Consider the following 16,222-nt stretch of genomic DNA (forward strand, 5'->3'; position numbering starts at 1 on the left):
AAACATACAATGCTCTTGTAGCGGCGTTTTCAAGATTTACATTTGTCATGAATTACTGATATGTCCCTTGTAAAGTGGTATATCATATACCCAGGCCTTGTACTTGCAACGTAATCTGTGAGCTTCTAGCACTGATCACGCCAATATAAGTAGCCTTTCAAACCTGGCTCAGGTCTGCCATTGTAGAGCCCGTGTGTGCAGTTTATTGCCACTTCGACTTGGCATTTAAAGCTACTTACCAAGCCTCAAAATCCCCTTTTATCTCATATGTCACTGCAGGCAACCCTTCGGAGCAGGGTGTAATGTAAATAAAGGACAATCAATTAATCAGTAATTTGTTAAGCGCACTACATACCCGCAAAGGGTCTCAAGGCGCGGGGGGCGCTACTGATGGAACAGCCAGTTCTTCAGTGTCCTCCTGAAAGTCAGCAGGTCTTGGGTCTGTCGTAGGCTCAGTGGGAGGGTGTTCCATAACTTGGCGGCGAGGTGGGAGAAGGATCTCCCACCGGTGGTTGTTTTCGGATGCGTGGGACGGTGGCGAGTGGGAGGTCGGCGGAGCGTAGCTGGCGGTTGGGGGTGTAGAAGGAGAGCCGTCTGTTGAGGTAGGCTGGGCCGGTCTTATGGAGTGCCTTGTGTGCGTGGATGAGGAGCTTGAAGGATATCCTCTTGTTGACGGGGAGCCAGTGCAGGGGTCTTAGGTGGGGGGTGCTATGGCCGTGTCGTGGTACATCGAGGATCAGTCATGCCGCGGCGTTTTGGATGCGTTGTAGTCGATTGCGGAGGGTCAGTTGTGTTGCTGTCTGTTGGGGCTGTCTGGGTGTTGATACTTGCCCCAGCAATATTGGTTGAAGCTCATACCTGGGAGAACACCGTTATGTGCATACTTTGATGCTTATAGTAATATTCGTGCTGCCAGAGATCTTTGACAACTAAGGTATGTGCCTGCTGAAGTTTGGTCTGTGTATTGCTCAACATAATGTACGTGTTCGAGGGCTAGGGCGTCTTGCTGGAGTCCACAGTACAACTTTTAATCAGTCTCATTGTGTGATGTTGGGTGGTTGCTTGTTAAGCATGTTATTTGTTCTCTTGGGAGGCATATTGTTTTATGAAGAGTGCAGTGATGCTGGGAGCTGGCTGAGGTCATCTGACCTGTTTTGGATGTGTGCGCACTGTTCTGACTAATGTGTTCTTTCGGACAACGTGGTTCTTTTTTTCCCGGATGGTGCGAGAGAAAGAGATGGGACAGGTGTGATGTCAAGAAAGGAGGGAAGAAAGAAAAAGAGCAAGAAAGAACGCAAGACAGAAAAAAAAATATCTGAATGAGAGCAACAGAGAAAGTAAACGAAGCACGTATGTAAATAAGGAGAAAGTCGGAAACAAATAAAGAAAAGTAGCATAGAAAGAGGATGCTAGGAGAGAAAAAGTAAAGGAACTGTTGTTCAGGCTCGCTTGCAACGCTCAGTGCAGTATGCCAATCATTTTACCCCCCCCCCCCACCAGTTTCAAATGTCACCAGCTGCCACTGTATGGTTGTGCGCAATGACATAGATCTGTCTCATGGATTGCAGTCTTGTTGGATCAGGAGAGGTGCTTGGATCAGGAGAGGTGCTTGAAGCGCTACTCTCATAGTTGTGGAAGGCTACCGCCTTCAAGAAAAGTTAAGCAGCACAAGTGTGGTGGCAGGGGTAGCAGCATACCGTGTAGTGCTGAGTACAAGTAAACAGGCTTTTTTAACCTGTGTCACTAGGAGTGAGGCCTGCAGAGTCACTCACCTTTTTGAAAGTTCTGTTACTCTGTGTGTAACTCACACTTAGCCTACCTCGGGTAGATGGTGAGTGCTGCGCAGTGCAGGAGTAGTGACTGCACTAGACGTATGTGTGCTTGGGAAGGGTACAGGACAGGTATAGAGCAGTACTGTGTAGTACATGTATGGTCAGTGCATGTACTGAGGGTATGTGTGTTTGCGAGGAATACATCACATAAGAGTCCGCTCTGGCTGTACGGTAAAACCTGTTCACCCTGCCATAAGCCCAGTAAAGGAAATAAAAGTTAGTTATTTTAAACTGGGCATTCCCAGACACGTTTGGAACTTGTTTCAGAATTTTTGACCAGTCTGCCTCCTGGATAGGACCCCTAGATCTTCGTCCCATTTCTACCTGAACCCAGTCAGGGGAGCACCGATATCCGCTCTGAGTGCCCGATAGAAGCACGTGATCGCTCTATGAGTGCCTGCAGATGTGCAAATAAGATGACAGCTCCGATATTTCTTAATCACTGCTACCACAGCCCTATGCAATAAGGACTGACCCCCGGCAGCTCATACTCCAGCCGCAGGTCTGCTAATTGGAGCAGCACCCCTGCACGAAACAGACTGCCCACAGGAGAAATACCAGGGGCCACCCACTCCATCAGCCCGCACCAATCGCCACTGTGGGGTATTAGTTCCAGGCACTGCGGCGGTATATAGGGAGTATTCGAGCCGTGCAGGTTTTTTCTACAAACAGTGAATCCAACAATGCCTCATTCCCATGAGCTCTCTAGGAAAATCACTGAAACCACTTGGGATTCAGAAGCAGGTGAAATAACTCCCAGGGCATGGGAACGAATGGCAATACTGCTGGCCCGCGAATCAGGCAAGCACCTTTCCACGGGCTGTATTCTTTACCATAGCTTTGATCTCTAAAAGCGTAATATCACCGCCCAACAACTCAGCTTCCTCAAAGGTAATAATCAAGAGGGCCAGCGGTTCTAGAAAAGTGGCACTCCGATGTAGCGTTTGATATGGGGCAAGACCAGGTTGTGATTGAAAAGCATCCTAAGTAAAAATCAAAGGAAATGATGAACGGAGTGTTGAACATTGCAAGCACTCACCCCCAGTTAACTGATCTGGGTTTAATCCATCACCGTTCTTTAGCCCACTCTGCCACCCCAGTTCAGACATGGCCATATGCAAATCAGTCTGACCCTGTGCCTCATGGGAACAGTCCAGCCTGAACTGCCAAGCCATGTCTTCCCTGGACTGGAAACAAGCTTCCTAGGACCAGTTTCTGGCATTTCAGCCATCTTCAGCCAGGCTTGCTTGAATCCAGTGGCAAAGTGAGCAAGGGACTCACGTCTGAGCATACCCTGCCAACTTATGGCGAACAAAGTAAAAACCAAAGGAAATGATGGACGGAGTGTTGAACATTGCAAGCACTCACCCCCAGTCAACTGATCTGGGTTTAATCCATCACCGTTCTTTATCCCACTCTGCCACCCCAGTTCAGACATGGCCATATGCAAATCAGCCTGACCCTGTGCCTCATGGGAACTGTCCAGCCTGAACTGCCAAGCCATGTCTTCCCTGGACTGGAAACAAGCTTCCTAGGACCGGTTTCTGGCATTTCAGCCGTCTTCAGCCAGGCTTGCTTGAATCCAGTGGCAAAGTGAGCAAGGGACTCACGTCTGAGCATACCCTACCAACTTATGGCAAACAAAGTAAAAACCAAAGGAAATGATGGACGGAGTGTTGAACATTGCAAGCACTCGCCCCCAGTCAACTGATCTGGGTTTAATCCATCACCGTTCTTTAGCCCACTCTGCCACCCCAGTTCAGACATGGCCATATGCAAATCAGTCTGACCCTGTGCCTCATGAGAACAGTCCAGCCTGAACTGCCAAGCCATGTCTTCCCTGGACTGGAAACAAGCTTCCTAGGACCGGTTTCTGGCATTTCAGCTGTCTTCAGCCAGACTTGCTTGAATCCAGTGGCAAAGTGAGCAAGGGACTCACGTCTGAGAATACCCTGCTAACTTATGGCGAACAAAGTAAAAACCAAAGGAAATGATGGACGGAGTGTTGAACATTGCAAGCACTCACCCCCAGTCAACTGATCTGGGTTTAATCCATCACCGTTCTTTAGCCCACTCTGCCACCCCAGTTCAGACATGGCCATATGCAAATCAGTCTGACCCTGTGCCTCATGGGAACAGTCCAGCCTGAACTGCCAAGCCATGTCTTCCCTGGATTGGAAACAAGCTTCCTAGGACCGGTGTTTGGCATTTCAGCCGTCTTCATCCAGGCTTGCTTGAATCCAGTGGCAAAGTGAGCAAGGGACTTACGTCTGAGCATACCCTGCCAACTTATGGCGAACAAAGTAAAAACCAAAAGAAATGATGGACGAAGTGTTGAACATTGCAAGCACTCACCCCCAGTCAACTGATCTGGGTTTAATCCATCACCGTTCTTTAGCCCACTCTGCCACTCCAGTTCAGACATGGCCATATGCAAATCAGTCTGACCCTGTGCCTCATGGAAACAGTCCAGCCTGAACTGCCAAGCCATGTCTTCCCTGGACTGAAAACAAGCTTTCTAGGACCGGTTTCTGGCATTTCAGCCGTCTTCAGCCAGGCTTGCTTGAATCCAGTGGCAAAGTGAGCAAGGGACTCACGTCTGAGCATACCCTGCCAACTTATGGCGAACAAAGTAAAAACCAAAGGAAATGATGGACGGAGTGTTGAACATTGCAAGCACTCACCCCCAGTCAACTGATCTTGGTTTAATCCATCACCGTTCTTTAGCCCACTCTGCCACCACAGTTCAGACATGGCCATATGCAAATCAGGGTGACCCTGTGCCTCATGGGAACAGTCCAGCCTGAACTGCCAAGCCATGTCTTCCCTGGACTGGAAACAAGCTTCCTAGGACCGGTTTCTGGCATTTCAGCCGTCTTCAGCCAGGCTTGCTTGAATCCAGTGGCAAAGTGAGCAAGGTACTCACGTCTGAGCATACCCTGCCAACTTATGGCGAACAAAGTAAAAACCAAAGGAAATGATGGACGGAGTGTTGAACATTGCAAGCACTCACCCCCAGTCAACTGATCTGGGTTTAATCCATCACCGTTCTTTAGCCCACTCTGCCACCCCAGTTCAGACATGGCCATATGCAAATCAGTCTGACCCTGTGTCTCATGGGAACAGTCCAGCCTGAACTGCCAAGCCATGTCTTCCCTGGACTGTAAACAAGCTTCCTAGGACCGGTGTCTGGCATTTCAGCCGTCTTCAGCCAGGCTTGCTTGAATCCAGTGGCAAAGTGAGCAAGGGACTCACGTCTGAGCATACCCTGCCAACTTATGGCGAACAAAGTAAAAACCAAAGGAAATGATGGACGGAGTGTTGAACATTGCAAGCACTCACCCCCAGTCAACTAATCTGGGTTTAATCCACCACCGTTCTTTAGCCCACTCTGCCACCCCAGTTCAGACATGGCCATATGCAAATCAGTCTGACCCTGTGCCTCATGGGAACAGTCCAGCCTGAACTGCCAAGCCATGTCTTCCCTGGACTGGAAACAAGCTTCCTAGGACCGGTTTCTGGCATTTCAGCCGTCTTCAGCCAGGCTTGCTTGAATCCAGTGGCAAAGTGAGCAAGGGACTCACGTCTGAGCATACCCTGCCAACTTATGGCAAACAAAGTAAAAACCAAAGGAAATGATGGACGCAGTGTTGAACATTGCAAGCACTCACCCCCAGTCAACTGATCTGGGTTTAATCCATCACCGTTCTTTAGCCCACTCTGCCACCCCAGTTCAGACATGGCCATATGCAAATCAGTCTGACCCTGTGCCTCATGGGAACAGCCCAGCCTGAACTGCCAAGTCATGTCTTCCCTGGACTGGAAACAAGCTTCCTAGGACCAGTTTCTGGCATTTCAGCCGTCTTCAGCCAGGCTTGCTTGAATCCAGTGGCAAAGTGAGCAAGGGACTCACGTCTGAGCATACCCTGCCAACTTATGGCGAACAAAGTAAAAACCAAAGGAAATGATGGACGGAGTGTTGAACATTGCAAGCACTCATCCCCAGTCAACTGATCTGGGTTTAATCCATCACCGTTCTTTAGCCCACTCTGCCACCCCAGTTCAGACATGGCCATATGCACATCAGTCTGACCCTGTGCCTCATGGGAACAGTCCAGCCTGAACTGCCAAGCCATGTCTTGATCTCTAAAAGCGTAATATCACCGCCCAACAACTCAGCTTCCTCAAGGGTAATAATCAAGAGGGCCAGCGGTTCTAGAAAAATGGCACTCCGATGTAGCGTTTGATATGGGGCAAGACCAGGTTGTGATTGAAAAGCATCCTAGCCAGATTTTCAACATCCTGCACTGGGTACAAAGGAATGTGTGGAGGTGGACATGCAACTCGTGTATACCCAAAAAGAAAAAGGGATCCCTGGTCATCTGGTGGGTGCGCCTCCATGAGTCGACATGTCCTCGCTGGAGCGGCCAGCAAACAAACTTCTGGGCCTGTCTGACAAACAGGGAGTCTCGTAAACGCAGGTGAGACCTATCCGGAGTGGGGTCCACAATACTACTAAAGTCACGGTTATTCGGTATATTGGCACAGTGCCCTATACCTCCTGCTGGCAGGGTAGTTCACCTGTACATTGCCTGACATTATATAGACAGATGTAATTCATGATATAGCTTAAATGGAACTGTTACTTAACAAATATTGTGGGGTAAATAAAATGAAGCAAATTAGCAGGATGTCGGGGAATGAGATTTTTAGGTAATGTAGCGGAGGCGATGGATTAGCAGGCAGTATAGGACAAAGGGTGTAGTAACAAACAACCGCTGGCAGCAGAGTGCTTGGTCCAGTTCATGTTGGTTTTTTCAGTTCAGCGCATGGGCTCAAGTTGATGAAACATAACGTTTTAGCAGCACACTTCTGAGTGGTGTTGTGACCATAATTGTAGAGGTGTTACAGTGAGACTAGCCTGTCTCTTGAAGAGAGGTCTTCAAAAACTTAAAATGAAATAGCTAAAAACATTCCAAAGTTAAAAATATTTAATTCCAAAATAATTCAGCAGTGTAAGGTTACCCTCTGATGTATAGCACTTTGTATAAAACATGCTACTGCGAAACAGATGGTGCGACGGAAGAGATTGTAAAACCACGATTGCAGTCCTACATTGTCTAAAATTAAATTAGTTTGTTTTATAACTGGCAATATGTAAATCTCCTCAGTGCAGATTAAATTAGCAAAAGAACAAAACATGCATCTTGCTTTGTGTAGGGGAACCTTCACATGGACACACTTGCAAATTCTTAAAATAAGAACCTTGTACTGGATAAGCCACCAGAAAATGGGCAGTGTTCAGCCTCAGCCTTATCAGAAAAAAATCTACGATTGTTATTACCCAAATAACATATGGTTCAGTGGCGGGAGAAGTGAAAGTCGTCTTATAGTTTGAGACTGTTGATTTCCCACTATACAGTCTCACGGCAGTACAACCTGTGAACCTCTGTACACACAGCCCTGACAGAAACCCGTATATGTGAATCGCTGTACAGAGCCATATCTCTAGAGTAATGTGCACCTATGAGCCTCTACAGCTATTGCGTGACAGGAACCTGTACCTGTGAACCTCTGTGCACACTGACACTGGCACCACAGGAACCTGTACCTGTGACCCTCTGTGCACACAGCCCTGGTGCCACATGAACCTGGACCTTTCCGATACACTCTCCAAAACGAGAGTAATCCTTCCACCACAGCAACAAGAATTTCCAGTGCCCACGGAATCCTAGTAAAATTGAAGACTGCACGGTTGAGCTGCTTTATGCAGAGGAGACATTGCCACTTCCAGACACTGCCACTTCTACTCTGCATACCATTTTTTTCCCCACTTCTCTCTGCCAAAAATACATGGATTACCTTCGAGGAGGCCCGGTCAGAGCAGGAATCGGAACTGCCTACACTGGTGAGTTGTGTGAGTTTTGAGGGATCACCACTCTTCATCCGAATTGGATGAGGTTTTCGGTATTGGCAACCACGGAGGCATCTGAATTAAGCCGGTGACCTCGTCTTGCAATGCTGACGCAAATCCGGGAGCGCCGGAAGTGACGTCCGTGTTCTGCTGCAAGAACGAATACCATGCGAGTGCAATGGCCATATAAGGGAGACGATGGATCGGCCTCGGTCTCTTTATTTTACCACTACAAAAGCAAGAAAACTTCAGGGATTCCAGCGAACCCAGGTAAGACATGCTGCAGCTGATTTGGGGTGCATTAATATTAGATTATCCCCAGATCCCGATATGTGAGGCAGAAGGCGGAAAGCATGAATGAGTAAACGCATGGTAACTGTTTGCTCCCTTTGAATGACAGAGTTACTGTAGTGCCCAGCTAAAGTGAAAGGAAGATGTTGAGGCAGTCTCTGGAGTACCTGCCCCAGGAAGGTCTTACTATCTACACAGGTTTGGTGTATTACAGGGATAATACACTCTGTAAGGAACTCTCATTTGTCCACAGGGACACCGAACGGAAATGGTTTTATAGTGTTTTGTTTGCAGAGGGTATTCTAAAGGATTTTGAATTGGTCATTTTTGCCCGGCTCCTCAGTGAGGGTGGGCTTAGGTTGACTTAATGGAAAAGGAGAAAACAAGTAAAAATATTTTTTCTAAATTTTAACATCCTTTATTTTATTCTGTGGATATAAACACTCACCCGGTTAATATTCAATGATGTATTTAATATATATTATAAACTTGTCTAAAGTCGAAGGAACCTGTTTTACAGGAGGAGTATTGACAAATTGGATTAAACTAATGTGTTGATGTGCTGATGTTTGGAGAAAACTATTCATTGCACATGCATCTTATTACAGTGTTGTTCGTGGTGGATCCATCTACAAGGGTTGCCAAAATTACATTCTTTAGTTAACACTGTAAAAGTTAAGTGAATCACCAATTAATCAGCTATCGTTTCCTCCTGCGTTAATGGATAGACCTTTGCCAATAACCTCTGAGATGTTGGAAAGTTAAACAAATCAACGGGTTATATGTCACAGTACGGGGCTTAATGTCACCCGGCCAAAATATTGTATCGATGATACTGACCGCCAGCATATCACATAGATAAGTATGTATTGAGAAATAAAGGCTTACTATTCTTAACTTAACATCTGCTTACCTTGACAATGTGATGGTAGTTCGATACTGTGGATCGAGAGTTTAGCAGGTTGATGTAAACCATCGGCCATAAGACACGTTAGGACGGAGAAGATGAGGAACTTAGATGGTACACAGGTCAGTGGAACATGCACTCTTCACACTTGGCTTGTTCATTTCCTTCACAGTTGTTGTTTTCTCCCTAGGTCAGGTCCCTTCTGTCCTCTAGTTCCTTACTTTACTATTTGTAGTTACCTGCTGTGTTGTCCTCTTTTCAGTTTGACTCCTAGTCTAAGCCTCCTCCCTCCCAGTGTAGCATCAGCATTTTATATTTGGCTCCAGAGCAGGCCTCACGGTATGCTGAATGGTAGTAACAGCAATCCTTCTGCTTGCACTGAGTAAGTCTGGTACTATGATACCCTTATATGTAACTTATTTCCTATTGTATCAAAACTTTAGTAGTTTGAGTTCTCCCTCCAGTAGTTGGAGACTTTGACGATTCATAGTATGGTCATGACTGGAATCCCTGGCGCATAGCTATGCGCCAGGGATTCCAGTCTGGGTTTTCTGAACACCAGCCTGCAGGAGTGTGGCTCTTTCTACTCACCACCTTCACCCCTTTGTATGAATCTTCATTACCATCCTTGACTCAACCCTCAAGAGGGTTGAGTCGACCTCTAAGTGGCGAGATAGAGATTGGCTTCGAAATCCACTTTCTCAAATTGCTGTGTTTGTGACAGATTGTCATACCCAGAAAATGGAGTCCGATACCAATGCCTTGTAGGCAGTGGCACACGTAGTAAGTAGAATCCAAGAGGCTCTTGAAGTTACTCATCAAAAGCGTGCATTTCTTCTAGAGAGATTGACTCAGGTGATCAACCCACCATCAAAGGGAGAAGGATTGAATCCCACTGCTCACCGTGAGTTCAACCCCACCCCAAATACAGGAGGGAGTAATTTAGTCATGAGTCCTTCATGGACGATGCCTTATGCGCCCTCATTTTTAGCGCACCTGAAAAGTTCACCGAAGATCTATATAGTTTCCAGCCTTTTATGGCTCAGTGTAATTTGCACTCTGTAGCAAAAAGTCAGAGGTTTGTAGCTGATCAAGCAAATGTGACTCGTGTTATCCTACTTCAGCAAAGTCCCTTTAGTCTGGGTAACTCCATTAATTTAAAACCAAAGCCCTTTGGTGTGGAGTTTTGGAATGTTCGTGCAACAGTTTATGGCTATTTTTGGTAAAACACAGAATCCTCAAATCATTACTTTGCTCTCCTTTTGACAGGCCCAGGAGGAATCTGGCTTTCTATGTTGGCCCTTTCCAGATTTCAACTGCAGAGATTGTCAAATCTAGAAAATATCCAGAAAATATCGCAAAACCAGCTCCGATGTTGCCATTACCTGCCTCTCTGTCAAACACATTCAGAGCATGTTGGGAGATAAGTGGCAGAAACATTGTTTCTGGTGGGCATGGTCATAAATCCATGGTAATTTGCAACAAGTGGGTTCAGTATTACAGTTACACTGTAGGTATTATGGCTCCAGCTACCAATGATTACAAGAAGTGCTTGTAATGCTCCACGAATTATGAAATACAGGTAACCAGATTGATGGATATTTTTTCCACATTTGGCATCACACAGAGTTTTACAATGGACCCCGTAGGTACTGTTCAGGTGCATGAAACCTCATATGACAAGCACCTGCTTCTTCAGTTGGGGCTAGACCAAGGTAAGGGGGCTTTGTAGGCTCCTACTCAGGAGATCCTGCCCTGGAATTGACCTGCAGCTCCTCCCTTGCGAGAAGCTGGCAAATGAGGATATTTTAGGAAGCTGGAAGTGTTCAGGAGTGTGTGAAGATGGCACCACCGCTATGCAGTGTGAGATCCCCGACCTGAGTGTATCATAATTATGGAATGTACTCATGGGCAGTGCTATGCGATGGCCCAGGGGCTCTGTAAGAAGCTGACACTACGAGAAGATAACTTGACGGCCCCGTGTGAGTAGCTGACTCTGGTGGTTCAAGTGCCTGCAATGTACCGCCATGTCTAGGCGCTGTCAAAAAGATGAAAGACTGAGGTGGTTGCATGTCAAGCAGAAGTCTGTAGCAAGCTTTTATCTCACTGAGCTCTTTTGACAGCATGAGAAGAGTGCAGTGACTGATGATGTGATTAGCTGAGGCCTTGTGTGGAGCTGGTACACTACAGATGAGTAGTGTGAAATACTGCTACTTGGGGGCACTGGTGATCAGGGTGAAAAGATGCTACTGACAGGAGGTGTGATAAATTGCGACTAGAAGGTCAAGAAAGAAACTGTCACTGGGTGGCAGAGTGAGAGCCTCATGTCCGTTGAGAGTTTTGCACAGAAAAGTGGTTTAGGGAGCAGCACTGGTGATCAGGGTGAAAAACTCCCACCAATAGGCAGTATCAGAGACTTAAAGTACAGTTCAGGGTTACTTAAGCAGGCGCCTGTGGCAGTTTGAGGCACAGTGATTGGTGTGTAATGAGAGATGCTGCCACTGCTGGATGTGTGAGAAATGGCCAGCGGTGGGCAGTGTGAAAAGGTAGCACTGCTTGGCCTATGATACTGGGTCATGTTTGACAGTGTGAGGAGCTTTCAGTGGTGGATAGTGTGAGGAGCTTTCAGTGGTGGACAGTGTGAGGAGCTTTCAGTGGTGGACAGTGTGAGGAGCTTTCAGTGGTGGACAGTGTGAGAAGCTGGCACTGGAGTGTAAGTATGGAATCTTGCCATGATGGCACTAGCTGCTGGTATGACAAACTGGCACTCCAGGGCAGTGCGAACGTTTTTTACTGGTAAGCTCTGTGAGAATGTTTCTATGATGGGCAATGAAATTATGTATTATGTGAAAAGCCAGCACTGTAGAACAATGAAGGTTAGTAGATCATGGAAAAAGTGGTAGAGAGCTTCTGTCCAGCACTAGGTGCTCTCTAAATGATAGTTACCCGACCAACATTACAATATCACTTTTATAAAACAAATCCCGCAAGAGGAGCCTACAAAAAAAAAAAAATGAGAATGCAATTCCATAGTCTCAAAATTCATTAATTAGTGGCACTATATCAATCTCATTATTAGCACATCAATATGCCGCCGTTTGAAGTGCACGCGCTGCTCCCTGCAGGCTTGAAAAAAAACATTTCTACTCATTTATGTTGCATATTTTGATTCAACCCCAGCGTGTTTCCCTCATCTTCATTGCTTAATGTTACTCTCGTGAAGGTGTCACTCATTGTCATTGAAATGTCACTCATAATTTCACTGAAAATATGAAACGTCACACATAGCAGTCTGAAACCTTGGCAGCTATGGGGCTTTCTCTGTTATGTGTAAAGGGAGTGGGTTGCAGGCTCTGGCCTTGTCCTTGGACACAGGGACAAACCGGCACAGTAACAGGGGCAGTGTTTTAAATGGGCCTGCACTTCAAAAATACTCTTCTCTTCGGTAATGGGACTTTTGTTTTACAGTTTTGTAGCAGTACAGAGGTGTTAAAAATACTACAATGTTCCTTGTATAACTCTGGTGATTAATTTATCTGCTGGAGAGAGATGGGAGTTTCATCTAGTGGCAGGTTTCATTTGTGTGAGGTAGCGCAGGTGGTAAATATCATAGCTGCCAAGTATTCACATTGCTAATGTGACATTTCCATTGATGCAGTGACTTATGAAAGACATTCCACAGCTTGCTGTACTAGATGGTTGCCTGCTCTAACCGTAGGCCACAGCTTCCCCATGTGAAAACACGCAACATGTTCAACCTTATATACAGAACAGTGATAGTTGCTCATTTATCTTCAGCAACCTACAACCATTGTCAAAGCTAATAGTCTGTGCTTGTTTCATATGTAATGTTGCGTTCAATGTCCAAACTAATGGACAGAAGCAGCAAAATTCCAGCGGGGCAGCGCACTGCATGTAAGATACAGATTTTGGGCTTCAGTAAAGTGCCAGTTCGTTTTTAGTTGTTTTTTAGTGAGGGGGAGCCTGCAGGCCAGGGTCAACCCCGATTCTTGCACAGCACAGGGCCTTTCAAAAGAGAGCAGGCAGTCCTCCGACTGGGCCCCTTGTAATGAGGAGCCATGTTTTTGGTGGTATTGATGCCGTTTTACACAGTTGCAATTTCCCTTAATCTGTTCTGAAATATGCAGCATGTTAGGGAGGGGCTTTCAACAGGAATAGCGTGTTGCCCTAACTTTGTTCATAAACATTTTATACCAGCTGTTGTTGCCCTGTGTTTATACCATCCCAATACTTCTGTTCTGTTCTCTGCCACTTTAATTTGCTACACTGTTATTAGTATTATACATATATACCCTTCGATTTACTTGTACAAAATAACAATTTTCATAAGTTCGTCGCAATTCAGTTCTATAATATGCTTAATAAATGTGTTAAAACTTCCAAACACAATAATGTAAAGCATAACTAAAAACGCATAAGGTCCCAAAGGCGAGACCTATTGGCTATGCCAATGCTTGTTTCCCCAGCAAACAGCATCAGAAGTCTTTTCCCATAGTCCTGTAGGGCTCACACTGGTCTCTTTCTACTCTTAGAAGCATGTGATAGAATGGATGAGATGGGGCATGGTTTATGCTGTGCACAGCTATATTGTGCTACCAAACACCACCAATTTCATTGCTTTCTGTATGCTGGCAATGAGTCAGATTATTGCAGCTCCATAGGGATCTGCCTACCATTATATCATATGAATTGTAATCCCTTTAGCACACACTGGATTATCATGCAATTTCCTCAATGGTCTTCATTGGATGCTTAAACACTTCTTTGTAGTCCAAAATCTACGCATATTAGATGTAAATTGCACCAGGTCAGTGTACTTTTTTGGGACGCTTTTCTCAAATTAAATAATCTGTGAATCAGTTTCATATGCTTTGTATTATACCTCTGAAACTTAAACCAGACACAAACTAATTCCTGATTTTTATATCTAGCAGGACAGAATCATGGTTTCATTCAACGTCCTATTTTTCACTTGCGATAGTTCTATGCGTGTTAGAAAAGATGGTGACTTTCTGCTTTCGGACAATCCCGGTGAAGTTCTTTGTAAATGGCTGGTCGAAAATATAGATGAAACTGGTCGGCCAATCACCGAAGAGAGAGTTTTTAAAGCTATGATTCTTTTCCAATCATCTGGTAAGCACAATAAGAAAAGCTTTATATTAAATTTGCAACTGTAGGATAATGGCACAAATTACCAACCTGATTCAGATAAAAACCTACATTTGAGAATAAATTAATCGAATAATTGTCAGTAAAAATTAACATGCATGTCCTCACATATGCCAGAAACAAATGTAACACTTATGAAAAGGGCTGAAACATTTAGCTTGGCACTACTATTAGGCAGCCATTTGTGGATAAACTATTTTATTGAAGCAACTTTTTTCAGGAGGTTATAGTTCAGGCTTACAACGTGTACTGTCTCATAAGGAAAACTTACTTTGTTATGGATAGATTGTACATTTGTCCTTTAATATCAATACATGTTTATTTATATATTCTGGATAACGCGTGAAGATATATTGCAAGTGATCAATGTGTTCTCTGTTTTGAAGTTTATATATAAATATTATTTTTTCTCTTTTTTTAGTGAAGAAACAGTGTCTTACGATTCAAAATATTTTTGAAGACTTAATTGCAAGCTATTCTGGAACAACAGAGGGCCTAAAACAGGTGTTACTTCAAAGGGCACAGGAGGAAAAGCAGTTGATAATGGACTGTGGAAATTAGGGAAGCGCTGGAAGACTTAAGAGGGTGTTACGTGAACTCCAAGAGGAAGACATTGCAGAGAAAATATGCAAGGACAAAAAAGCCAAGCAGAATGGGCTGGATTATATAAGAGTTGGTAACCAAGCTCATGCCGAAAGCACCGCTTCTTGGCCTGGTGATGCGAGTTCGTGGATGAATTTGCAGAAACTTGAAAACCTGGCCCTTTTAGCAGGGATGGCTAGTGTCCTTTAGCCAGAATCCACAATTAAAAATGATGCAGTAGAACGTGAAAATGAACTTGTTTTGGAGTCCCCACTTAAATCAAAATATCATTGACAAAAACAAGCCTCATTTTCTCCACGTCACCAGTTAATACCGAAAAAACTATTTCCTACACAAGAGCTGGCTGTTTCGAGCAATGCAGTAACACCTACTAGACCCTGCAAACAAGATTCCAAATTTACAGTACCCTTGGCACCACATATTTTGACACCACAAAGTTTTGTAGCTCACGGCTCACAGTCACACAGCCTGGCCTACAGCGACTTTCCATCTGCAGTAACACCTGTGGGTGTGAACCGTACCCCTTGCCATGATGACCCGTTTGCAAACAACGAAAGCTTTGACCATAATGTAAGCAGAGATGAATGAGTGCTGCCATTATACACATGTGCATATTGTGAAGCCTGTATGCCAGCCTTTTTTCCTTGGTTAACGTAACATGCCTTTTGGCGCCAAAACCACAACTTCTACCTGTTATCTCTGCAAAAAGCATAGATACTTATTAAAACATAGAATTAATATGGTGCATTCATTCCCTCAACAATAAGTCACATATACCTACCTGTTGAAATATGAATAAACAAATGAAAAACTGTTCGACATGATCAGTATAAATGAGGGCCTAATGGTTTCTTTTCTTTTTCCCACCCTCAGGACAATGAAGAATCATTTCATTTGATGACGGTGGAAAGTCCATCATTCAACACTGGGGTAATGTTTCTTTTTTTTTTTAAGGTACCTACGAAATTGCATTTCCACTTGTATGGCCTAATTATGATTTGCTTTCTCTCTAAGAAAATGGTTAATAACTCCTTGGCGATAATTAATCAAAATGAAAGCTATCCTGTTGGCCCTGGTTCCTGTCTGAATGAGGAGTGTGTACGGTTACAAGCTGAAAACGAACACTTAAAAGGTATTTATAGTGTAAAGGCTTAATCATTGGACCCGTGTCTTCATCAATCAAGATTACAACAACCAAGACTCACACGGTTCCCAAATATCAAAACTATTGTTCCTATTGTTATTCATGATTTGTCTCTCCAATTTAACTCTATCTAATCTCATCGTATACCTAATGAAAATAACCCAATCTAAAAAAGTCGGGGATACATCTTTTATCCACTTTTTACAAATTTCTCTTCTTGCCAACAAAATCAAATATAAACATAACTTATTTTCCCATCTAGAGAGCAACTTATATTCTGGTAAAATACCAAAAAATACTAAAAAGGGCTTACCTGAATGTCCAGACCCAATATTTCTCCA

The 16,222-nt window shown here is 44.6% G+C and overlaps 1 pseudogene; it reads left to right on the forward strand.

The window, feature by feature from the left end:
* The first annotated feature begins 13,908 nt into the window (after positions 1-13,908).
* Positions 13,909-15,892, forward strand: LOC146822733 (uncharacterized; annotated as a pseudogene).
* The last annotated feature ends 330 nt before the right edge of the window (positions 15,893-16,222 follow it).

The sequence above is a fragment of the Triturus cristatus genome, chromosome 5_2 (assembly GCF_964204655.1).
Source record: "Triturus cristatus chromosome 5_2, aTriCri1.1, whole genome shotgun sequence".
Lineage (NCBI taxonomy): Eukaryota > Metazoa > Chordata > Amphibia > Caudata > Salamandridae > Triturus > Triturus cristatus.